Raw genomic sequence first — 26,967 nt, 5'->3', positions numbered from 1 at the left:
ACTTTTTGCCCTCATACTTTTCCCCTTGAACTTTTTCCTCACACTTCTCCCCTCATGCTTTTTCCCACTCTCACTTTTCCTCTCATGCTTTTTGCACTCACACTTTTCCCACTCTCACTTTTTCTCCTGCTCACATTTTTCCTGCTCGCACTTTTCCCCTCATGTTTCCTACCCCTTGCACTTTTCACCCTCACACTTTTCCCCTTGCATTTTTTCCCTCTCTCCCTTTTCCCTTTCACTTTTCCCCTCTCGCACCTTTTCCCCCTCACACTTTTCCCCTCAGGCCTCACTGCCATGTGCTATTTTGCTGCTCCTCACAGCATGGTTGGCACCTGGACACCCAGCATTCAGTATAGTCAGAGGTGACTTTATGGATGGGAGGTTGTCCATTCCAGTTATCTGAGGAGCCATGTGGGACAAGAGTGGATCCTGGGAGAAGCCACCCTCGGTGCTGGTGCCATGGCCCCCCAGCCCAAGGTGCAGTAAAGCTGTGGTGGAGAAGTGAGGTGGCTTCTTTGGGCAGCTGCTGTTGCAGATGATGTGCTGAGGAGTGAAACATTCCAAACAAAATCAACAAACTTCACATTTTTCACTAAAGGTGATCAGCTCCACCAGCATTTCCCAGGTAAGGGGAGATTTTGGCTGGTCATAGGGACAATGGAGAGGGGCTGGTTTGCCACAGGGACCAGGTGTGGAATGATGTTGGGAAGGAAACAGAGGGGCTCTTTTTATTTCTCATTTTATTTTATGTTGTGAATCAGGCTTAGACTCTTGTTGCCAGAGTGTGGAATCCTGCAGATTGTCCACTTCTGGCATCTCCAGAAACTGAATTTCTGCTGAGTAGAGCCCTTGCATGTTCAGTCCAATGTACAGACCAGACACCCTTTCACCAGGGCAGCAGTAGTTGAATGTCCATTGAGAGGCTTTCCTTCTGCTTAATGCAGATTCCCAGACTTGGAAATCTCCCCCTTCCCTCACACAAGGCATCCACACACTCCTGAGCACAGGTACTGTATTTGCACAGCACCTACTGCCATAAAGCTGCTTATTTTGCAGCTCCCTCTCCCCCTGTACTGCTGCCTTCCCCTGCAATGGACATGCATTGGCTCCCTGCATCAGCTGTCGGGAGTGATCTGCGCAGAATGAACATCTGTATTAAGTTTGCAGAGCTAGTCAAAATGTTTACCAGGATTATTTAATAGGGAGATCAATAGCAAGTGCCTCTCTGTTTGTTTTAACGAAACAAAATTGGTTGCAGAGCAAAACCTTTTTAGAACAACAACAACAACAACAAAACCCCAACCCTGGCATTGCTCCAGCTCCAGTGTAACAACACAGGAGAAAAGGGCATTCCTAAGTACTTGCTCAGATTTATTTTCATTATGCAGTTATTAGGGTAAGGGAGCATTAGATGGCTGTTGTCACTGGGAGACCCTCTCCCTATAAAGCTCATGTGCCCAGCAGTTCTTTTGGAGCTGTACTGATTTATGGCTGTCAGCTCCTGCCTGACAGTGTCCTGACAAGTTCTGCTGGTAGAAACTTGTTTAAGCTTGAAGTGACACTTCTGTGCTGCTGGTTTTCCTTCCCCAGAGAGGAAACTGCTCTCGACCATCCCGATTTCGGTGTCACACTGAATTCCCTCTAAGTGTGTTTCCATGCCTGGGGTCTGACTTGCTACTGGAAGCCAATACATTAAATCGCTTCCCCAAATTACCATATTGGCTTCTTGCTTGGGGGCTGTTTACAGTAGGTTTCAGACCACTGGTTGGCCCACGTAATGCCTGATTTGGAAACTGGTAGCATCTCCAGTTGGTAGCTGACAAATTCTGTCAGTTTGAGTCTGGCACAAGACATCAACGGAATGTGGGGAAAGGGGAAAAAGGATTATTTTCCTTTTTCCGGAAGATAGCTGCAAAAGAGTGTTTTGTTACATGTATGCAAAATAGGTATTAGCTGGGTTTTTTTTAAAAAAAAATTGAATTGGGAAATTATGGCTTGTTGTAATTTAGAGTGGCAACCCCACCCTACCCAATTCTATACTCCTGGATCTTGCTAAAATATATCCGCATGCTTAAATTTAAGTTTAAACTTGTGTTTAAACACACCCCTTTAATAATTAGAAAACTGGATTTATACCCTAACTTTCCAGACAGCTGGTAGATTTTTTCCCATCATCCTCACCTCCTAAAATGTTGTGATGTAGCAAATTAGCCATTTCTCACCATTTATTCTGACGAACAGAAATAAGTGAAATCTGTCTCTGAACATTAGTGCTTCAGGCATGTGAAATACATAGTAGTCTACATGGCAGCAACCAAATAAATATGCTTTGCAGCTTTTAGGTGAGAAGGTGGTAAGGAAAATAGAGAAGGAGGAGCTAAGTATTCTGGCAAATATTATGTGTAAAACATGGGGAAGACTCCAGAAAAAAAGTTAGGAGATATGAATCATCGACCATGGAAAAGGGAGAAAAACATGTTAGAAGCTTTTGAGTGCGTTTATCCCACTTCAACTACTTGTATCTTTTAAAATGCAAACCAATTGCAGTATTTGAGTTTTCCTGTGCTGTAAAATGCACCACAATCCCTTCAGTAAATAGTTTCAACAATAAATTAACTCTCCACCCAAGTTGTGTTTTCTCTGCATTCAGCTTCCAGCATTGGGTCTTCTGACAACTTTGTCTCTCAGAAGGAAGTGTCCCATTGTATTTATTTTTTGTGACCTGTGCCACCATAAACTGTGAGCGAGGCCCTCGGTCACCTTTCCTTTGATAAGCTGAAGGGACAGAGGGCTGTGAGCTGTTCATGATAAGGCATGTTTTCTAGTGCTTTCCCCATTCTTGTTCCTCTTTGAATCCTTCACAATTAACCAATTTCCTGCTTGAACTTTTGCCTCCAGGGCTGTCTCTGTATTCCTGCAGCAGTTGCACCTTTGCCAGAGGCGCAGGCAGGATAACGTCTCTATTCTTCCTTGAAACTCCTCTCCATCTACCTGAGTCTGCGCTGGGCTTTGTGGCTGTGAATGGAGGTTTTATAACCACAATTTTGGTGTGGTTTGGGGTAGAGGTGCTGGGTCCCTCTTGGTTTCTGGCCGGATGAAAGTGTTTTGTTGAGGTGGATATTGTTCAGTTTACAGTTTGCCAAGTGATTCAGAGTGCTTTGTGTGCTCTTTGATCGAGCTCTCCTGCAGTCTCCCTGTCACCTGCAGACTTTATTAATAATGGTTTTATTCCAGGGTTTTTTCAATCATTGATTTAATATGTTAAATAGCATGAGACTGAGGACTGGTGCTGCTGGCCCAGTTAAAACTATTCCTATTCAATTTTCAGACTTCTATTCACAGCTACATTTTTCAATCTAAGGTGCCAGTTTTAATCCATTTTAATTTGTGCCTTGTTTAGATTATATCATTCTACCTACTGAGTCAAAACAGTATGGAGAATCTGATTGCATGCTTTGCAAAAATCTAAGTGCAGCATACCAACATTATCACCCTTATCAAGCTGATCTGTGCTCTTGGTAAAAAGAAAATCACAATGAAAATCTATTTCCTGTAAACCCACACTACTGGAAGGTATTTGTATTTGCTCCTTTTGCATTGTAATGTATAATTTTTGGATAAACTGCCCATTACCTTAACCAAGATTAGAATGACAGTCCAAACAGAGCATCCCATCTGTTTGTTTTAAATTTTGGAGAAATGTTACTTTGCCTTGGTCTTCTGGACTGTTGTAAATCCCATCATGTCCCTGTGGGATGGAGAGCTTCCATGCCCGTTCTTTGCACGTTTTACAACTGACTGACTTCAAAATCTCTCCTTTTTCTAGCTGCTGTTTTAGTCTTTTGACTCATTGCTGAGATTGAGTGTGATTCATTGTTTTGAGACAATATGCATATAAAATCTATTTCCCAAATATGGAAGACAGGTATTCATTGAATTCTTATATGTTTTCCTCACTATTATTACATCTTTACTATTTTTCTCCAGTAACAGATGACAACATTTTTGTTCTCAATGTACTTTTAAAAGTCCCAGATATCCTTTCCACATTGATTTCTTTTTTTTGCCTTTCTGGCTCCCTTTGTCATATTCCTACAGTTATTAGCTTTTGGCTTATAATTGTTATTATCAGTATTCCTTTATATCATTAGTGCTTTGTGTTGAAACAAATGTGTTTTCATTCTATGTCTACTTTTAAACTGAGAGAAATTTTTAAATACTGTCAGTTTGTCTCTTGGTTGTGAAATTGTGGCCTTTGAAATCTACGAATGTATTCTTAACACTTTTCTGATTACCATGAAAAGGCTCCTCTGTAGCTGATATTGCTCATAATTATTTCAGTATTGTGAGAATGATTTTTGTCCAACAGCAGCTATGTGAATGCACACGCTGGAATGCCCATAAACACACACATTGCTTTGGACTGGAGTCTATATGCTGACAACAAATATGATCGAGCCACAATTACTGGCATTCGAGTATCCATTAATTTTTAACATCTGGGATCAGTTCCTCTGGATCTGTCATTAGGCAGTCTACCCCAAGCTGGGTTAAGAAATTGGCTGCCTGTAATTTTTTAAATTCTGAGGACTTTTTAGTGCTGGTAGCCTGAGAACACCAGCATATGCCATTCAGATTGAAGTCCCATATGTTAACACAGCTTTTTTTACCAACACATGATAAATAAGTCTTTAAAGAAGCTGGTCATCGTGTTTTTTACACTGTTTTGGTGGGGTGTAGCAGGCACCAAGTAGCTCACTCATTTCAGTGTGTTTGTAAGAACACAGATTCACTGGCTATTTTCAGCTGAAATTTTTTATGTCTTATTTGCACAGACTTGCAGAGATCATGAGATTTTGAGGCAGTGTACTACACCCTTTGTTTTTTGCACACCTGAGCCCACTGAGTTGGCTTATGCATGTTTATGTTCTGATCATGTGAGTTTTCCTAGTAATATTAACCAAGTAAAATTTATGCTCATAAATCAGCCATTCTAATTCCTCTCATTTATTATCTGACTTCTTGTAGAAGTATATAAGCAATTAAATAATTTCATCCCTTTGTATAAGTGGATGCTTTTGTAATTTTCTTCTCAACAACATGATTTTGAACTACAACCAAAACCCTCATGTTGGAAAATATACCAGTTTAAAAAATTTTGTATAACTTTAGTTAGGGATTTTGTTTGCGTTTGCCCCAGAAAAGGAGTTTTAAGTTTGTTTCAAGGGCTTTGTTCTGCCAGATGAGGTCTGATGAACTCATCTGAACAGACTGGTAGTAGCACAAAATATTAGGGTTCTCTAACACTAAAATGTTGTTGGAGGGTTTTTGTTTTTCCTGCAGTTTCAGTGACACTCACACCATTTGCCCAGGCAGAATTTTCTGACTTTTTACATTCATAGGGCAGGAGGGCCCTTATAAGATCACAAGTGTGCACTGGTTTCTGCCCAATTTAACCAACTACCTTTGTAGAGAGATTTCCTACAACTTCCTTGATTGGGATGCACACTCTGTCTAACCCCACAATCTTGTCTTGGTCTTTCATCTAAACTCCCAAATCTCTAGTTAGTATTTCCCCAGTCTTCTGCCTTTTCTAGCTCCCGTGGGGACATTTTCGTGCTTCCCCACAGGGAGTATCTATGTTTCTCAAGGAGGATTGTTCAAAACCACTATACTTTATTCTTTGTTACATCTGTGATTGCACTTCCAAAACCCCAGTTTTGTTTCTTTTAGCTTCATTACCGCTTGCATATCGCTCTGAAGAAATCTTTTCAGAAGGTGAGAAAACAGAGCCCATCCACTCCAGCTCAGAGCCATGCACCTGCTCACAGCCAGCCCTGCCTGCATGTCCTTTGAAAATGGAAGTTTCTCAGATGCCTTCTTCAGCCTTGCCCTGAAGTTACTGTTTGCTGCTCCTCTTTGCCTGCTCCAGACTTTGCCTGGCAACTGATGGATAGATTGAGTTGCTCAGTGCCAGCCTGCCCTGCAAGTGAGGAGCAAATCAAGTCTGACTGATTAAAATGATCCAAGGATTTGAGGCAGGAGTCCCTCACATGAAAAAAATCCCAAACAACAAGTAGGCATCTCTTACCTGGTATGTTTGAAGGTCCCAAATCCCCTGTCTTAGGGCCAAACTGGATAATCAACAGGATCTGGCATATGGCACACCAAGATTTTTAACCTAGAGCCTCTGAAACACCCCTGAGGCAGCAGGAGACATGGAGCTTACCGTGTCCAACTGAAGTGGCCTGTTCCAAGTTATTCTCGGCAGGGGTGTTGAGGAGAAAAGACTGATTTTGCATCTGTCCCTTTGAAATACCATTCTTCCACAGTCAGCCTGGCAAATGACTTCCCAAGAGTTCCCATCAAGTGGTAAATCGAGCTGTTGCCAGCTACAACAGCCTGAAGAGGGATAGGAGCAGTGAGAAATACGTTACAAAGGGCCAAGTTATCTCTAATTTTGCTTTGTTTAATGGGATCGTTACAGCAGCCCAAGTGGCTGTTTGTGGGGATGAAACACAACCCTGGTAAAGACTGCAGTGCCCCCATTCAGCAATGAGGAGCTCAGGATTGCACCTTCCTGATTCTGAGCTCTGCCTTTTCCGCAAGGTTCCTTGTAAACAGTGAAAAGATGTGGATCAGGAGCCAGAGAGGCTTTTCTCAGCACCTGGCTCTGACTTGCTCACGTGCCTTTTGGGATGAGCCTGTCAGACCCAGGGGAGCAGCCAAGGTTGGGTTTTCTGTGCTCAGGCTCCTTGAAATGCCAGTGCAGGGGTAAGGGCACATTAAAAATAGAAAGACAACTGCTTGGCATCAACCTATTCCCTAATAGGACTCTTTTCTGCATTGCCTGCCTTTCGAGAAGGCGCTTGGCAGGGTGACATGAGACCTGCTGCCCTTCAGCTGGATGGCCTCCTGAGGCATAAACAGTCTCCAGGTGTCCCACACCTTTTCTTCCCAATATATTCACTCCTCCTTTCCCTTCCCCTCCCCTACCCCCTGCTGCTTCATCCCTTTTTTTCCCCTTTCTTTATGTGTCCCTACCTATATATTTTTTTAATATTTGTCTGCATCAGTGATGCCTGCAGGCAAAGCCTCCAGGGTTAGGCACAGTGGGAACAGGTGTGACCAGTAATCCCTTTGCTAAGGAAGGAAGCTCCTGCTGCAGCCAGAGGCACTCATGCCACTGGCTGAGGAAGTCCCAGGGGCCAAACCAAGTTTTATTCTCAGGGTGCTGCTCACGGATGCTGTGAAGCCAGGTACACTCCTTTCCTCCTCTTGTGGGCACATTGCTTTCCCTTTTGAGCTGATGATTGTGTTCGGACCCATGCTCCGGAGAATATATCTCAGAGTAAAAATATCCATCCCTTTGGAAAGGCAGAGGATCATATTTCTTTTAAACCACATCTCAATCAACTTGTGAAAACCTGAAATATATCTGGACAAATCAGATTTATATGAAACAAGGAAAAATATAGCAATTTTGGGGATATTAAATTGAAGGTTCAATGTAGTTGTTCTTGGGCTAACTGGTGCTTGGGAAAATGGGGTTTAGATAGTTTCCAGAGATTCCCCTTTCTTTACTGACAGTCAGAGAAAAGGGGCAAGAGGCTACTGCTAGTGTTTGTTCCTAAAGCAAATCATAGTTGATAGGTCCAACTTTAGACCGACCGGCCTTGACAAGTTTCTCTGCAATTCTTTCTTGTGTGCAGTTTTTAGAAATCTTTGAACAGTGAGAAGCACAAAAGGTAGAAAGTTAACAAGACTCCACGGGGCTGTGAGATGGTACCTGACAAGGGAGGAGAGGTGCTCCTGCAACTAAAATAGGCGACACAGAAGGTGGTTTTGTGCTTGTCTGAGAAATTGGGAATCTTGTTACAGGCTAGGAAGGTCTGGACTGCTCAGACATACAGTGTTCATAACAAAAGCTTTGGTATCATTAGCTGAATGTTTTCAGGAGGTTTCTTATAATTTTCAAATGTGTAATTTTTAAGTGAGTTTATTCTGAGAAGTCAGTACTACAACTCAGGTATTTTGCTGGAGAGTTGCGAGTTGATTTTGGCTATATTTGTGGTTAGGAAACAATTGTCTGGGGGGCCGTGGAGAGGGAAGAAAAGTCCTTGCTTTGGCACACTGAAGAAAAGATGCCCTTTTCCACTTTCCATCTCCCCTGAATGAACTTGATGTTTCTGCTTTCACTCTCCAAACCTGCGCAGGTAATTAGCATCAATGATTTGTCCTTAAGAAGCAGCTTTGGCCTTGCATTTCAGAGAGAATTGTGGTTATTTCAGTCTTAGCAAGTGTGCTTTAGGTTTTGATCCTCAGCTTTGGTTTTCTTGTTATTCATATTGATTGCTCCAATTTGTATGCTGTTTTGCTCTGTGAGTTGTTGATCTGTTTTGTTTCTAGCCTGTTTTTCAATGGACACAGGTTTCTAATTTTCTGTTTTCTTCTTAGACTTTCAGGTTTTACTTCAATACATGTTTTCCAGGATATTTCTCTCTCACTGTGGCAAAGCTGTTGTATGATTGTGATGCTTGCCTCTTCCTTCCTAGAGACAATGTTAACAGATATCATTGGGAGGGAGATCACCCTCCTCCCCCTAAATTTTGTACAGAGCACTGCACTTAAGTCAGAAGCCGTATTCCCTTGCCTGTGGATTTTCCTTTGCTGGAAGGGCCAATTCGTAAAGCAGATGGGAACTGTCAGCTTTGTGTTTCTTAGGAATATGTTCCAAAATGTATCCTTTACCATGGTATCTTTTGCAAGGCTCTGATGCAGTAAAAAGCATTGGGACATTAAAACCCAGTTAATGGAAAACCATTAACACTCAGCCTGGAAAGAGTGGAAAAACCTCTGAAAATCCTGCTGGCTAATAATCCCTTGGTGAGAGGCCAGTGCAAGGGAGCTTCCCTGCTCTCCTCTGCAGCCCTGGCATCATTCCTGGCTACCTCCATTGGAGGTTTACTTGTTGGGAATACCGCATATGGTGGGGAAGCAAAGAAGTGTGGAAGACAACACATGCAGCTTTAAGGGAGAAAGAGTTTGAAAGAAGAGGAAATTGCCCCTGGAGCATGGGGCCATTGGGTGGTGCTCTGATGTTCCCATTCCTCCCTGTTCTTCTCAACTGTTTTTAAACTCTCCAAACTCCCTGGAGGGTGCAAAGCAAATGGCATTACCTCTGCCAGTGTACAATTCAGAACCTGGTTAAACCAGTGTTTGGTCAAAAAAAGGTCTGGTCCTTTCAGGGCCTGTTATCATCCTGCACATTGGCAGAAACGTAGACAGCTTTTGCAGCCTGCCTACTCCATCAGTATTTGTGCTCTCTGGCCATGAATTTAAGATGTGCCAGAATTGACATTATCCTACTGGGGATAGGAACCAAGGGGCTTGGGAATACTTTTAACTGATGAAAACATGGAAGCTTCAGTTCTCCAGCAAATACCTGTTGGCCAGAGGCACTGCGTGTGTCTGCATCCATGTGCGTGAGCATGGATGGGCTCTCTTCTTTTTTAAAACCTTTGGAGTGAGTTTTTTGGATACTTCAGACGTCCCTTTTTCTCACCCTCAGATTGTTCGCCGCCTCCCCAGCAGAGTGACATATTGTTTGCAGTGGAATTTGACAGGCTCAGATGGCAGTAGCTGCTGCAAGATTTTTTAGTTCTTGTTGGTGCTACGACAGGTCTCAACAAATTCCCTCGCCCACTTGCCCGTGGTGCATAAGAAACTTTCTCTAGTGCGAGGGGAGCTTGCCCATCAGTTTTGTCAAAATCTCAGCTTTCCTTTAAGCATGATGCAGAAATTCTGGCTTTCTGAATCTGACACAGATCTGCTCTACGGCAGTGATGTTTGCAGATTCAGGAAGGCAGACAGACAAAGGCGAGTGAAATGTGAGCTCCCAAATAACCCTGTCTTGGCTTTGTGATGGAAGTGAACTGCCTGGGGTATGTGGTGGGAAGAGGCTGTGGACTTCTGCCAAGGAGATATGGCCTCATTCTGCTTGCTGTGTTCAGTGCCCCCTTGTAAGTCCATCTCCTCTCTTTCTGTGTCTTTGTCACATACACAGGTGACAGACCTGCAAACCCACCCATCCTACCCCAAATGCCAGGAGGAGACATGAATGTCTACAACACAACCCTGTGAGCTGGTCACCCACTTCTGTGTGTATGGTGTTTCTGATGGCCACCTCTAGGCATCTTCTTTAGGATGAGCTGGCATTCACCCTGAAAGACCCTGTTTTTGTCTGCTATGTCTGCAGGGAGCCCCCACTACCCAGCTCATGGGGCCAGGGGAGTCCCTTGTGGAGCCTCTGAGTAAGAGGAGCACCCTGGGCTTGGCATCCCTTTGGAGTGGGACTGGTCAGGGTGACAGTGGCAGGCATGGGTCTTTTTCTGGGAAGAAATGCTTATTCTGAGGCTGAGGACATCTCTGTGTCCCTTTTATTCCTGCAAGAGTGAGGGTTTTGCAAAACTAGAGGAGACTTTTCCAAAGCCGTGAGCCCCTTTTCTCCCATAAGCTGTGGAGCAGGGCATTCCAACCAAGCCATAAGTATTTCATGTTTGTTTTAGCCTCAGCCTCACAAGGTTATTTTCAAGCAGTGGTCCTGGGGCCATCCCAGACTCAGGCTTTTTCTTGGCATAAACAGCATTAGCCCGAGGGTGGCCCTCATCTGTGCCAGATGCCCACAGCCACGGCAGCAGGAAATCAATGGGGCGTGGGGATATCCCCGCCACTGCTCGCCGCCGCTAATAGCTGTGGTGGTGTAGGAGTCCCTGTGGCATTTCCACATTACCTGGAGATTTCCCAAGGCAGGAGAAATCCTAAGGATAATTAAGCCTGTTTTATTTAGGGCTGAGCTGAGCCATCAAAGTAGCATAAAGCAGCCTAAATGGACCAGAGGATCTGGCACCTTATGTGAAAACTAATCATTTTGTGAGGTGGTCTGATAATTTCTGAGGAGGATATAAAATAATTCACACCCACATGTAGCTTTTAATGAGTAGAAAAGCCTCTCTGCTGCATGTTCTGGAATGGCACTCTTTTTTGTGGGGAAAAAAAACAAAAACTAAAAACCCCAACCCAATGATGTTTTGCATGCAACAAAGCAAGAGGGAGACTGTGGCAGGAGCAGGAGCTTGGGGCAGTGTCTTTGTTGCTGTTTTCATCAGGGTTAAGGGCTCAGTGACCATTTGGAAACCTTTTATGGGCAAACTGGCTAGCAGCCAGCACTGCAAATTTGCACTCCTGACTTTTTGATTAGTCAGTAGTCCATCAACAGCAGTAGAAACCTGAGAAACATTTGCAGCTAACCACGTGAAAAGCAGGTGTAATAAATCAGGTTGTTCAGGTTTAGTCCCAACTGGGAAATGTGCGGATGGAGGTAGAATTCATTCCCTTCTCCTCTCGTGGTGTAGCAGAATACCTGCTGCCTTAGCCTGGTCCCTCTTTCCAGCAAGATTTCAGCCTGTAACAGTGGTTGCATTCCCACTGGGGAATCGTAGATTTCTGACAATTTCTTTTAAGATCCACAGTGAAATTGCGTGAATGACAACCATTCATCTATCTCATTGCAGGATCAGGACCACAGCATGGACTTTTTAAGTTCAAGGAGTGAGCCCTTAATCACTGCTGACTGTGCTAAGTGGAAAGAGCTCTCTCTGTGCCAGTGCCCTGACGGCAGCAGAGGCATCTTTTCTATTTATTTGCCTCCATCCCATGGGGGCCTGGAGTGTGTGTCTGTGTGGGGAGGGGGTGACCTGAGCTCTGCTCCCTGGCTCCTGCCATGCCTGTGCCCAGGCTTTTCCCGGGAGCAAATCAGCAGAACTGGTGACAGCAGAAGCCATGAAAAGACCATGGCAGATGTGAGCCTGCTCTCTAATACTTTATGAATACTGAATCTGCTTCTTTTTAGGGGGAGGGTGGCTCTCTGTCTGTGTTGTTGGTTGTTATTTATCACATGTAGGGTATACACAACACTGGAGTGGGGTGCTGTTAATAAAAGTAGCAAAGTTGCATCCTGGAGATATATTCTGGCAGGGGAGATACAAGAGAGGACAAGAAAGTAGGGTGAAGTGTTGGTGCCATAAAGAGAGATCCATGTTCCAGATCATGGAAGAGCTTTGGGAGCATGATATTTTTCTTTTTTTCCCCTTCTGGGTAGACTGCTGAAGCAAAATGGTCTGGTAATTGTGGGCTAGAATTTTGTAATGGCTGCACAAGAATGCTCTCTCCCCCAAGTTATGACACTTTAGGATTAAACAGAATCTCCCTGTGTCCCTCAAGATGAATACATGCATTGTAATCTCAGGAAAAATTCAGGGGGCATATCTTCCTTTTGTAGGATATGGCAGTTTAGTCTTGGGAGAAGAAGGGTGGATGGGACAGTTTTCTCAGAGGAGACACATCACACTGACTCCTCCTTCCCATCAAGTGACATCCAGCCTGAATGTCACAGCCACACAATAAGTTAGTACTGCCATTGCCTCCCCTGTAGTTAAAGAGACCTTCAGGCTCTCTAGTCCAGCAGTTCAGTTGCTTTATCAGGTATTAAAGTTACAAAAAACCCCAGAAATTACTGAAGTAGGCAGAAGAGAGCAAAGCTCTTCAACACCCCCAGGATCAGGCAGGCAGCAAGAGCAGACACATCCAAGGATGGTTTGCATGCTCAGTGCTGTGCGTTGTCAGTGGTGGATATTTGAAAAAATCCCCTTTTTATAGCAGTTTTAAGAAAAATTTAGTAATAACCAAGCAAACCGCTGAAATCAACTGAGCTGAACAAGGGAATAACAACAAAACAAAAAGCCCAGTGTGTGTCTGTTGCCTGGGGCAAGCTACAGCTGATGGATAAAGTGACAGACGAATCCTTCCCTCATTTCCATTTTAATCTCTGTCTACTAATTGTCATCAATATCATCAGGGTCACTAGACCACTAGTGCGAGTCTACAGCCTTGCACAGGAACTGCAGCTTGGCCTGCCTGGCCCCCAGGGCTTTGCCCCTTTGCTAACCCGGGCTGTACTGGGGATGCCTTGGAGGGGGAGGAAGGTGGGGTGGGTGTTATTTCCCAGTGTCACACAGAAGAGGCTACTCCTAGTGTCCGGCATTAAAATACTTGACAATTGCAACCCTCTTTGAAATGAAAATTATTTATACTCCCTTTATGCCCAGGCCAGGATTTGAAAAAAGGGCAGCTGGGAATCCAGCTCCCATTGGAAGAAAGGGCTCATTCCGACTCTTAAATCAATGACTGTGTGATGAAAGCACACTTTGGATCAGACCCAAGGAGGACAGAGTCAAAGCTTTTTGTTGGTTCTCTTCCTAGTGCTTTCTCTTCCCTTCCTCACTCTGGAATGTGTAACACATGTGATGTGCCACACGAGTACTCAAGGGGGTCTCTGCCAGTGACCAATCAGGCAGTCCCTCAGCATTTTGTTTCATCATCCCCCTACCCAGGAAAGGCTCTGCACAGTGCTGTATAGGTAATGTTTAACCCAGGGACTCCAAGCCAAATCCTGGCCTCTGTGCACAGCTTGAGCACAAATTGTGCCCATGGCAACTACGCAGCAACTTGCTTGGTTGGAAATCTCCCATCCCCACTTGGAGGCAGCCATGTGGTCCTCTGCTTCTGCTGCTAAAAAGTAATAGATTTTTGGCATTTACTCTGTACCTTTATCTTGCACCCAATCCCCCCGCTTTACAGGCATAGCATGTTCAGGTGGTTTGGACAAGGCTCTTGGTTGGGTCTGCTGGCAGTGCTCCCTCATAACAATTTTCACCCCTTTTTTTTTGTCCTTACTGTGGATATTCTTCTTCTCTTACTAATTCACTCTTTCCACTTTCCGTACTCCCACTCCTTTGTGTTGCTCTCCCAAAGTCACAACATCCCTTTGGTGTTAACATCTTCATCTCTTCTCCAAATGTCCATCATGTCCCCTGAGTTACACGTTTCCTTAGACTTCCCAAATACTTCCTCTGCGACCATTCCTTAGCAGATCAGCTTATTGCTCCTTCTCCCACGTGGTAACCATTTCTTGAGCAGGAGATGTGAGGATAAAAAATGGACTTTTCTTAGCTCTGCTGATAATTTGGGATCGAAGGAGTTCACTCACAGTAGCTGCAGTCAGCTCCTCCATTCATGCAGCTGTAGCTGGTGACAATGACTTTGCAGGCTCTGAAGCACATTCGTCCATCCTTTCCCTTGAGATTGTGACCCTGTTTTAGGATGCTGCATGGTTTTTAGGTTCCACATTTGCAAGATTGTGCCTCCATTGCCTGAAGGGAGGTGGAGGTGATCCTGGAGAAGGTCATCTTGGCTTCAAGGTGGTCCTCTTTGTCTTGCTACTCCATTGCTGATGCTTTTCTAGTTATCCAGTGAATTAGGAAGGGACTGTTGCAATATTATAATGCCTCTGTGCATGTGTCCCTGTGGCTGTGGGATTTTACCACTGTGGCGTGCTGCAAATCTGTAAGGAATTGTCGATGCCACCTCGTCATTTGTGTCCTCCTGGGTGATTTGCCACCAGCACTGTGGCCAGAATAGGGAGAGGCAGGGAGGCAACAAAAAAATTACTCCGTGAAGCCATCTGCTGCAAATCTTCCCAGAGGAAGATTTGGAATCCCCCTGCTCCAGCAATGAAAATCTTCAGAGGCCCATGCCCTGTAAGCCGCAGTCCCTGTGGCTGCAACTCCAGATCTTTGGAGCTTATTGGTAACATATTTGCAAAGCTGCCCTGCTGTGATCACTGATCTCTGCCAGCTTAAATTTGGGAAAATGCTTTACACAGCCTTTCCTCTCCCCTCCTTCAACCCCTGCAGGTCTATATACAAGGAAAGAAAGATTTAGTGTTTGAGCATAAGCACTGGTCAGCCAATCTGCAGCGTATCTTCCTGAAAACCCAAAACAGGTGCTCTTGGGCCATCAAAGTCTTGAAGCAGTTAAACTTCCTTTCACCTCTGTTGCAGTTCCTTTAAAAGAAATAGAGAGATCTTCAAAAGGTGGAAGGGTGGCAGGCCAGAAACGTAAAGCGTGTGCAATCACTCAGATACAAGTGGCACCACTAAAAATTGCCTTCATATATCAGCTTATGGTTTACACACTGTGGCAGAAAGGACGCTAAAAGGTCAGCAGAAAAAAAATATATATGTCAAGCCTGGAGCTGTGACTCCAAAGGTGTGGAAAGACATGATCTGAGAAGGGTTCTAGAGGGACTGGATAAGTGCTTGATATGGCAGGATTTTTTATTTTATTTTATTTTATTTTTTGCAAGGGAGCTGCTTGCAAACGTCAGCACAGAAGCCAAGGTATATACTCGCAGTAACCTCTTGCTACGACCCCTGGTGACAAGACGGATAGTTCCATTCATCTGTGGGTGAACAGCACAGGCTCTCTGCATTTTTTACTTGAAGCCCTGGATGAATTTGTTTGCGGAGGGGAATGTCACCGTTGTGAATGCTCTGATCACTCATGTGCCCATAGTGAAGTCAGTGGTAGGGAAGAGGGGGGGAAAGAGGGGGGCAGAGCTAGGAGGAAAGCAAGCTTCTCTCTGGGGGTCTGGGGGATGCCAGCTTATATCCAGAAAAACATCTCCAACCAAACATTAATGGAGGATGTGACTTCGAAACAGAGGGATCAGCAAATATGCTGTAAATTAATAATGTGCCCTTTTAGTAGCAATTGCTTTATGAAAATCGGGCTTTTTTTCCCCCCCTCCTTGTAGAAATAGCTCTGAAATAAGTGGGTCTCACTGGAGTTTTGTTTAAGACTGACCCCTTACTTTATTAACCGTGTAACATTTTAAGGTTGTTTTTTCCTCTCTGTCTCCTCCAGCAAGTCTCTATTGATCACTGTTTACAGTTATAATCCCTTTCAAATTTATCATCCATGACTAACACCACACGTATTGATTGGTGCTGACGGATGTCCCTGTATGGTGTATACCCACAGTGATTCTGGCTAGTGAAGTACAGTAGATATATTTTTTTCTCTCCTTCATTTGCTTTTTATAGCTTTCTGCTCCCTCCCTTTTGTTCTCAGTCTGACTAACCTATTTCACACAAACACCGTGGGATTAACATGTCTAAATTTAGGACAATTTCTGTATTCTTGATGAGGTCTTTGGAACAGGAAGGAAAAGAATGGGTAGTGGTGGGGTTTGAGTTTTGTTGTTGTTTTTCCCTCAACTGGGAAGCTACTGGAAGGAGACAGGCCCTATAGGAGATCAGATTTATGAGGGACATCCACACGTCTTAACCCAAAGCCTAAAGTAACAAAGATGTAAGGGCTAGTTTTTTAGGGACAAATTAGATGTCACTGGTGACTAAGGACAAGGTGTCCGAAATCTGGACTATAAATGGAGTCATTTGTCAACAATGCATTTTTGCTTGCCTGCTGCAACATTTCCTCCACCTCTTGTTGGCCAGAAATAGAGCTTAAGGTTAATCTCTTTTCTGAGCCACCTCGATTTAACTTGAATTTGCAAACTTAAAACCAAATTACTAAACAAACCAAAACCCCCCAGCCTCAAATGTCCTCAAGGATTTTAGTACAGTAGCACCATAAAATTTCTGTCACTTAAGTTATTGTTTTGTTCTTGTTAACCCAGAGCTGTGACCTGCACCTTTCAAAGGCTGAGTTCCTTCCAGATTTTAACAATCCGTTTGTAACTTTTTTTTTTGAGCATGTTTTATGCAATGGTTTAAATATGTGTTCTTGTACATGCATTTTATTTGGGTGTAATAAGGCACCAAGTATAAGACAGAATTGTTAAACCTCAGTAAAAACATTTTTTAATAATATTTCGGCACTTATTTAATATACAACTACTGTCTTATTAAATCTAACTCTTTAGATTTAATAGGATAGTTTATTGTATTATAGCATTTCTGCTACAATACTATAGTTATGGTTGAAAAAGCATTTTCATTATAAACTCCTGTTTGCAGGTGCTTATAACTTCCTGAAGTACAGCACCTCTTTTATTTGAATGTGAAATCACTCACTGCACTTCTCAATTTTTTTCTTTCATCTCCATCTCCTTCTCAGAAACAAGGGCATTTAGATGTCAGAAATAAAAAAAAAGAAAGGCAGCAGTTACTGAGGAGCAGCATTGGAGTTGAGAATCAAAAGTCACCAAAGTAAGAGTTCAGAGTTAGAGCTTAGGAAACTCTGAACCTTGATCAAGTTGCTGTGCCCACGTCTGGTAAAGCATAAAGTTGGCAATTTGCTCAATAATGTACAGTGCCATTAAAAAAAAAAATTGTCTTCTGTGTGGTGTTTCTCCTCACCTTGAAGGCAAACAGCTTTGTCTGGCAAGTTGCTCAGGACTGGACCAGGGGTCAGTGTACTTACTGATGAACAGGGTTAATTACTGGGTTTTATGATGAGCAAACAGGACCTGCCCTCAGCAGGGCTGTCTCCAGGGAATGGGCACTTTTCAGTGACATGTCCTAGCCGTGCCTCCGGAAGGGTGGGCACACACAGTGGTGACAACCACAGTGGTCACCCGGCTTTGCTCTGCTGTCACTGTGGTTGACCCTTGCAACATTACTCAGCTTTAGTAAATGTAATGTTTAATTGCTTTCTGGGCTGGGAACCACTTGTAAACAAACCTTAGCCTCAATAGAGACTTTATAGTTAAATAAATAAATGCTGACAAAGAAAGACCGGAGACACAAAAAACCCAAACAGGAGCACAGCACTAAACTGCCCCATAAAACCTGTGTAAAGAGAGTGTTTCATGGTGTCACAACAGCAGACTTTTTGCTTTTCCACAGGCTGAGTTTGCACGTGGCATTATTTTCTTTTATTTCAGTCCTGGCTCAGAAACTCCTGCTGGAGTGGCACTGAGCAGAGGGTTGGTCGGTTTGTTTTTTTAATTATCACCAGGCTTAGACAAATTTCTCCTTTAGTGGTGGGAAGATCAATGCAGGAAAAGGGACATGTGCCACTGTTACAAAGGGTGCAGCCTGTTCTTGCTGCTGTAGAGCTGGAGCTGAGCAGTAATTGCAAAGCAGAAAGCTGTTCTTTAAAAGAACACAGAGATTTTGGAAATCTAGCAATGCAATCCCTTTGCTTAGGTCTAAACATCAAGTATTTACTGAGAATGCAAATAGACATAGGTGTGAATTCATGAAAACAGAGTTATTGTCTCCTGCTCTCATATAATCCACTGTGGGGTTATGAATACTAATAATTTCCTCAAATAAATATCCTCAGCCATACTCAAAATAAAAGGGTTTCTAGCTCCAAGCCCTCTGCCCTGAAAGTCCTCACTGTAGCCATGGCAAGGCTGAAAATGATAGTTGTTTTCTAGGAAAAACAGATAAATTAGGCAAACTTTCATGGCAGGAGTTAATTTTCTGCAAGTTATTCTCCCCATGAAGTTTTGCACTACTGAAAAACCTCATGCAAGGTCCTTTTGATGTTCCTCAGGTGCACATCCATCAGTGACCACAATGGTAACCCCTGCCTCTGTCCAAAAAAGAAACAAATACAATTATTTAAAACAGTGGCTACAAATAGACTTATTAAATGGAAGATGATCATCTAGACAGCTCTGAGCAGCTCCTGAATTTCCAGGGAACTTGTACTGCACTACCAGTGTTTCAGCCTATTCTACTGGGGTTTTTTGCTGTACAGGAAGACTTGACCTCACTTTGCCAGTTTTAATTTTCATGCTATTTTTCAGTAGCTCTGTGGTCATGTTGCTAGCAAAGGAACACTATAAATGGATTAATGAGTGTCACGAGGAAATAGGAAACTGTCTCCTTGGGTTTTTTGGGGATTTTGGTTTTTTTTTTTTTTTTTACTGTTTTAGTAATAACAAGTATTTTAAAAATCTTGAAGATACAAGAACTGGGAATTTTCTATTTTAATTTTTTTCTTTTTGTGAGGATAATTTAAAAATATCCACAGGTTCATTTTTTTTTTTTGTAATGCCACACAACTTGGCATGCTTTAGATTGTAGTTAGTCACTTTTTGGTAGAATTCTCTTATGGAAAAATGTGTGCATGCCATTTTAAAATCATATTCAAACATATGGAAAATCCTTTGTGCTTGCAAAATGTGGAAATCTGGTCAGAAATGGGCTAGCTTTATCTTAAATCCAGTCAATTTTGTTGTAAATGTAACTGGAGCAGAGCTTGGTTTTTGGAGAGAGAAATTCATCTAGAAGGGTGACATTTCCTGGCTGGGCAGACCTGTTTTGAAATTTGAAATAAAATCCAAAAGAGGTGAAGTGAAACACCTCTCTTGGATTTGCTTTTCTGATAATAAAGTCAACCCTGGACTTTTCATGGGCCTGGGATTGTCCTGTCACTGAGCCCAGAAATCTCCCAGGATTTTGGACCAACTCCAGCCAAGGGAGGGTCTGGAAATACAGATATTAAACTGCGGGTTGCTGGGGATAGTGAAAATGTTGATTGGGAAAAGTCTATGGAAACTTCCTTGGAAGAAGGAATGATTGCCAAGTAATTTGTATAAAGACATCTCAAAGTCATGTTATTAAACTGGAGCATCATGAGGAAAAATAATTATTCTCTGTATTAAAAAAAAATATTAAACAATCATGATCATAGTAGTTCAGATTTTTGTATCTTCTAATGGTAAAACATTTTGGTTATTTCAGATACCAGCCTGTTCAGCTCATTGGTTCTCCACGTGGTCAGAAGATTGTCATGACCTCTATGCAGTTCAGTCTTGGATGGAACTTCTTGCAGGTGCTTATTTTTTTACTCTCTTGGGAAATGCGTTTTCACATATTTGTTGTACGGATCTTTTCTTTTCGCTTCTTTTCTTCCTTTTTTTGTCTTTTCTATTTTTTCTAACCTCAGAGGTAGCAATCCTACTGCTATTAGCAAGATGTCTATTATAGTGTCATTAAAAAAGCTATAGTCGGAGCATGGAATGACTCACATCATGGAGGAGTTAATAATTCACTGTAATAAAAGTATAAAGTTTTATGATAAACCACTCTCAGGGGAGTTAAATATAATCCTTAGCGGGTCACACACTGACTACAAAGCTTACATTTGTAATGGTAATTTGAATTTACTACATCGCCTTTAGTTTTTAAGCGTTTGTATGTCATTAGACCTTATAAATTGATTTATATATTCAACTCCAGTATAATTCTACATAAAGGTACAATAAATTTTATGGATTATAGATATGGCATCTAAAACAGTTTAGAAAAATAATTTTATTAAATTCACTTAAACGGCGGTGATGAACAGTGACGAGGATGCCAGCCTGGCTCAACTGAGAACTGCATGAGGCGGGCAGGGAGCTGCCAGTGGTGGTGGGGACAAAGGGAGGGGACAGGGCCATAACTGGTCACCCAAGGTCTTACTAAGGACTTCAGTGACACCAGGTGCTAATGCTTTGCACAACCACAACAGGGTTGAGCAGGACCCCCGTGCTGCTCCAAAACTCAATCTCCTACTAGGACCTGTGGGGTCCCCGTGGCCAGGGCCACCCTTAATACTCCATTGGTGACATTGCTGGTAAAGGTACAAGATTACCTGCAGGAAAGGATTGTGTTTTTACCATGAGCAAGCCACTTCTTTCTAAAATCAGGCTGCTGTGGTGCACCTTAGGTTGGCTGCAGCGGGATGTCTTTCCACAGCACTTTGCCTCCTCTGCATTCTTTATCAGAAATAGCTTGTGAACAATGAAAAGATCTTTTCTTTCTTCCCCCCCGCTTGGATTCTGCAAATGTATTCATGAGAGGAGCCATTAAAAATGTTCATCTTGAACATTCTTTATTGATGTAATTTCAGCAGAGCTGACTGTGAGGAAGTGACTGTGTTGGTATTTTGCCCCTGACATGGCAGATCCTGCTCACATCCCTCATCCTGTGAAAACTTCTGTTTGCATTCCCGAGCCATGTGGAGCAGTCCCTGAAAGCAGTGCAGGACACAGCTCAGAAACACTTGATAAACTTCACCGTCTGTTTCTTAAGTGGTTTTAAATAATCAACTAGCATTTTAATGCTGCTTTTCCTAAAGTCGGTGTAATTTCAGTGCTGATCTTCAAACCCCTTTGTCTAATCCGCTGTGTAATCTTTCCCATAACAAACCTAAAAAAGATCCTTGTACTCCCTGGTGGGCAGTTATCAGTGTATTCCCCATCGCACTCACACATTAGCAAAGCTTTATCCCATCATCGGTTTGGTTTTGAAAGCATTGAGGTAAATCTCAGGTGGCATCCTGCACTCAGTGGGTGTGTCACTGATGAAATGACCCAGCCAGCTGGACAGGTTTATGTACAATTTACTGGAAATGTATTAAATGTGTCTCGGGAAATGATTCTTTAAAACATTCTCACTGCCAGTGCAGTAAAGATTAAGACCTTGGCATGAAACAGGGAAAAAAATTAAATAATATTCAGAAGCTTGATGTAAAATAATGATACCAAATGTAACTTAAAGTCACCAAAGGATGAGCATTTAGGCTAAATTCCTACTCCTCCCTTGACTAATTCCCATAATAATTCAAGGGTCTTTGAAACTTGCAGGCTGAATTTGAGCCCTGGCACAAGCACACTGAGTCCTGCTTTAATCCCTCTCAGCCAGTTTGCTCAGACAAATGCAGGATTACACAGGCAAAACCAGGACTTGCAGGTGGGCAAGCTCTTGGGAAAATAAACACTGTTATTTTCATGTAATTATTTTTGATATTCCAATTCCTCTTCTTATATTCATTGGCTTAAATATTGTGAGGGCAGCACTTAGGCTGCCTCCCAGATTTTGTTTGTGCTTGAATTTCCTAAGCCACTCAAGAGGACTTTACAATCTCCTTGCTTAACATTTAGTTAGCTTTAGATGTTACTGCATGCAGCCTTTTTTATTATTATTGTTTGTGCCTTTTGTATCCATCCATTCACCATGGCTGCCCTGTTTGGTTGCATGGAGCACCAAGGGGCAGCGTGGCTGGAGCTTTCTGTGTAATTTTGGGGTAGCAAGGGGGCTTGTCTGCCACAGCAATGGGGCTTGCCTGGGTTTTGAAGTTGCCTGCATGGCTGTTGGCATAGAAAAGAGCGATCAGGATAAATGCAAAAAGTGCCCGTGTTGCCCCTCAGCCCCTAAACAGTGGGGTTGCAATGGGTGGGAGGTGGCAAAGGGTGCTCCAGGCGGCACGAGATGCCAAGGGGAATGCAGCCAAGGGGCTTGGAGCACCTTCCAGTTTCAGCATCTAAAATTATGCCGGGATAAACTGCTTTCTGCAGTATCCTTGAACATTTGCTCCGCAGCAAATAAAGGCATTAAGTCCTTCCTCCTCTTCCAAATACACAATTTAGAAATAAAAGGTAATAACTGACGATATACAAACACTGAAATTTCCATTCTTCACAGATTAAATGATCCTTGCTGCAGATCATGAAAAGAGCTATTAGTGTGAGAGAGAGAGGGGGGTGGGGGGACACTTTGTGTAGCAACATGCAGTATATTCTGTGCTTTAATAAGAGGGAAGCTGATGGAGAACTGCAGCATTTAAAATCACAGTGAGCACAGCAGGCTGATTTCTGCCAGGATGAGTGCAGGGGGACTGATGTGAGAGAGATGAAGGGCAGAGCTGTCAGTGACCAGGTGTCCACAGCAGAGTTTCACAAGTTTGTAATTTCAGGTTTTTTTTTGTTTGTTTTTTTTTTTTTTTGAGAGCATTTTAGCCCTCCCAGACAGGTTCTTGGGCATCCTCTCCTCATGAATTCAAGCACATTTTGAAGAAAATATTTCAACTCCAAGTAATTATTGTTTAGTACTGGATTATATAAAACTATTTAATAGGCTTATGGAATTAAAAAAGTTGTTTGGACGTCTTTACAGCAGGCATAGAGTTAATGGCTTCAAGTTGAGATGGAATAATTACTGCCTGGACTGATTTACTATTTTATTTCTATGATGTTTGAGAATCTAATAAATCATTTTACTTTTATCTTGATAGATAATACTTTCATTAGGAAAATTAGAGGCTTCATTATAACGTTTATCATGAGATGGAAGTTTTTTCAAGTTGGGTTTTTTTTTTAAGTTTTAGGATTCCACAGTTCGTTTTTGCCAGGTTTTCATTTTCTTTATCAAGTTTTCATTTTCTTTGTCATTCCTAAGTGAATGCAGCAGCAGAGCAGTGGGCTGGATCAGACCTGGGGCTTGCTTTAGAGGTGCCACCCACGCTGTTTACCTTGACTTCCTGGGGAGCTGTACTTGTTTTGGAAAATCAGGCTATAAGCTCTTTAGATTCTTAGATATATAGATATGGAGACTAGAAGGGACTGTAAAGATCTTTTACTTTCAATTTCTAGAAAATTCAGATTAAAAGACCCCTCCCAGCAGCAGGTGAGACCCCTTTTTTCCTGCCAATGCAGTGCTGACCACTTGCTTGATAAGCTCTAATTTGGTTTGAATGTGCAGTTTTTTATCCTTTCCTCTTGTGCAGAATGTTGGGTTTTGCTAAGAAAACCTGCAGTGATGGTGTGGGGTGAGGCTTGTGCTCACTCTTGGCCCAGCCTGGCTGTGGGTTAATGACCTCCTGGCAGCCATCTGGTTTGATGGTTTGCCATTAATACAGATTTATGCCACAGGCACCAGGGCCAAAGGAGCTCCTCACCTGCAGCAGGGCAGCCTAGGATCCATTCCTGTTCCCTGCAGTAAAATCCTTCACTGCTACTATGAGTGCAGAGTTTCCCTATATCCAGCCACAAGGAATGTCATAAGGCACTGTCTTGTCACAGTGCAGTGTTTGCAAGCCCATTTCAGTCCCCAGTGCTAATTATGTTTGTTTGAAAATGCTTAAAGTGGTTGTAAAAAAACCCCAAAACACAACAAAAAATGGTATCTTAATCTGGAAGATGCTTCCTTACCCATACGGCATCTATAAGTTCTACATACCACTTAGGCTGATTGCTTCCACAATTAATGTGCTTTGGGTTTGTGATTCTGTAATCATCCATTGCATTGCAAAATGCACAGCATATATTGGAAAGTGTCTATAATATGTTTTTAAAGGAATTCTTAACTAAGCTCTGACCTCGACACACTCTGAAGGTGAGGAGGATCAATCATAGATAAAAGGAGGGGAGCTCTCGGAGGACATGCGTACCTTAGACTTTCTCTAGGTGCGGTTCTGGATCTGTATTTATTGGTATTTATCTTTGAAAGCTCAGACAAGCAGAGATGCTGTAATTGATTTTATTTGAAAGTGAGAGATGGGGTCAAATGGAAGCTTTTGGGTCTCCTGCTTTTACTTTTCTACCTATATAGAATGAGGGTTTTTACTAGAGGTGTTTAATGACATTCACATTTTTTTGGCCAAGTGTGTGAATGGGAGCCTCCAGCAAAGCAAACTCCACCTCTCCTAGCTTCAAATGAGCTGGGAAAGATCCTCATCCTGCCAACTCATCCTTAATTGGCCTATATAGTAAGAAGCAATTAAAACTAAAGGCCTGATTCATAAAAAATGCACATTGTGTTTATGTGTCTGTGTGCATAGGGGTTTTTCCTGCACTCCAGCTAAAAGTACAAGAGGCACATTAGCTTCCAGTGCACCTTTTTGCAATTTTTTCCTTCTATTTTTTTTGTTTTTTGAGTCACACCTGACCTTTTCTCCTGGGTTCCTCTGCAAGTGAGTGTGAGAGAATCCTAGAATATCCTGGGCTGGAAGGGACCCACAAGGTTCATGCAAGTCTGAGTAGATGGAGGTGTTTGGTGTAAACCTTCCAGACAAAAAGCAAAGTTTAGACAATATGTGAAAATGTCCAAATAAAAGCTAATGGCTGTGAGTCAGCAGTGCTGGCTTCTGTTAGCTGATTGATTTTCAGCAAGCCACTGGCTTGCTAGACAGGTTTTGAAAGATCTTTGCTGGCTCTGCTGCGTGTGCAAAGCCTGCAATTTCTTTCTCTCCTTTTCTAAAAGAGGAAAAATAAAATAATGTTAAATAGTTAATGTACAAAAGAAAAGGAATAACGGTGAATGATCTGTCTGATGCTGAAGTTCCTGCAAAACCCAAATTTGAGGATTCTTCCTTACCATATTTCCAGATTCATGTTTAATAACTGGATGCATAAATGCATTGAAATATATGAATGCAATTCCTATAATTCTTTTTTTCCTCCTTTTTGGTTCAAAATAATATTCTTTGTGGGGTGTGTTTGGGGTTTGTATATATTCTTAATTTGTTTTTGTCTGCAAAGACTTTTGGGATATAATTTATGTGGGTAACTGCATGGTATAAAGCTGAATTGTGTTCCATCTGTTGTGGAATACCTGTGGCTTTTAGAATGATCCCCACTGCAAACACCTCAGGGTCAGGTTTTGCTGCAGGTACTTCAATCCATTTTGGTCAACATCATCAGGTTGTTTAAAAATACCCCAAGAAGGCTCAATTCCTAGTTGTTGCTATGCCCTGTCTTGGGAGCCAGGCTGCCGTGCTTTGTTTTTTGGTTATTTCCAAAATAATCCAGCTCAGGCACGGATCCTGGCTGCTTCCCATCTGCTCCACGGCAGTGTTAAGGCCATGGCCCTCGGCGGTGCTTGGCACCATTGGGAAGGTCTCCCCTTGTGCCAAGAGAAATGGGACTGTGTTTCCAGGTGCGCTGCCAGCCCGGCGCTGACCATACGGTGTTTGCCGCCGAGGGGAAAATTACCCTCTGGGGGAAGGAGAAGTGGCCTCCGGTCCACCTTCAGGATCGGAATCTGATAAACAGTTTCAAATGTCAGTGTCCTGTTGTTGGTAATTAAATCGTAATGACAGATCCCTGCTGATACTATCAAGGTGCTTTTGTCCCGGGAGCCCTGCATTAAGAGGAGCCGCAACAGCAGTTTTGCTTGTTACCTCTTCCTACTATTACAGTTAAATAGTTCATGGCCGTCAGCTTCCCGAGCAGGAATGTGCACTGCCCCCTGTGTGGGTTTCGTGCACAATCACCAGGAATGTAAGTGTATTTTGAACATTAGAAAGTTCAAAAATTTGTTAGCCCCAACTAACCAGCGTTGCTGGTCGTACACCCAATAGCCACACATTTGTTTGTATATCTTTACATCCAGATCTGGAGCCTTTAAAAGATATCTGTAAACACTTGGAGAGAGAAGGAAAATGTCTATAGAAAGGTTAAAGCTCACAATGAAGGCACTCGGTCAGAGAAATATCAATATGCAGCTGTCAGGAGAACTGACATTCTGAGTCACAAAAATACATTTTTGGTTTGGGGGGGTTACCTTCTTCCATTATAAATTATTAAAACCCCACGATCCATCATGGAGATAATAATAGCAGTCACCTCCTTAAAAACAACAGCAATTGCTTTATTCCCATATTGTTGTTTGTGCCCTGGAAAGAAAAGGAGCCAAATAAGAGTGTTTCAGAGGTTTTGGTGAGTGAGTGCCTTCAAAGAAGTTTTGGAGCCCTTTTCCATCCTGTTCTGTAGAGGTCAGCAAGTTTGAGGAATTACAGGCACTAAGTGAAAATGAAAACATCAAGAGGCTTGCTGTCTATCACAAGTATCACTAAATCTTTTTGAACAACCCTGGGCAGTGAATTATGGAAGCATGGAATTGACTTACAGTTTATTTCTAGTAACAGTCAGTTACTATGTCAAATCTAAAACCATTCAGAAAAGCCTATAAAAATGTATGACAAACTAACCAGCAACCTCTAGATCTTTTTACATGTGTATGATTTTAGAGAACGTTGCGCTAGCTCTTGTGGAAATGAACAGACAGGACGTTTTCACGAGGCTGTATTTTTTCTTTTTTTTTTGCCCTCCTCGCTCGTGTTGTTTGGCATCAGAGAGAGCCTCTGGAGTAGCTTTGCTGGAGGATGACAATATGGTGTGTGGGCAGGGGAATGGCACAGCTCTTGCTCCTGCCTCCCTCAGTGATGATCTCCCCCCATACAAGTGAATGCTCTCCTAACAATCTCCCAAAACCTTGTTTCAAGGGGCCTTGTGAACACCTGGAAACTGGGTGAGCAGGA

At 42.8% G+C, this 26,967-nt stretch overlaps 1 long non-coding RNA gene across 3 annotated transcripts in view; it reads left to right on the top strand.

Annotated features, from left to right (window-relative positions):
• Positions 1 to 26,967, top strand: part of LOC146438950 (uncharacterized) — a 199,930-nt gene that overhangs the window by 100,012 nt on the left and 72,951 nt on the right. For 2 of the 3 annotated variants that reach the window (XR_014851220.1, XR_014851219.1), the window contains exons 2-3: positions 284 to 625; positions 19,626 to 19,716. This is a non-coding gene — a long non-coding RNA (uncharacterized LOC146438950). The remainder of the gene's footprint in view (positions 1 to 283; positions 626 to 19,625; positions 19,717 to 26,967) is intronic. The other variant, XR_014851221.1, reaches the window with a different exon arrangement.

This window comes from Lichenostomus cassidix, chromosome 3 (genome assembly GCF_008360975.1).
Source record: "Lichenostomus cassidix isolate B80296 chromosome 3, HeHo_3.0, whole genome shotgun sequence".
Classification (NCBI taxonomy): domain Eukaryota; kingdom Metazoa; phylum Chordata; class Aves; order Passeriformes; family Meliphagidae; genus Lichenostomus; species Lichenostomus cassidix.
This window is presented reverse-complemented; position numbering and strand designations above follow the sequence as displayed.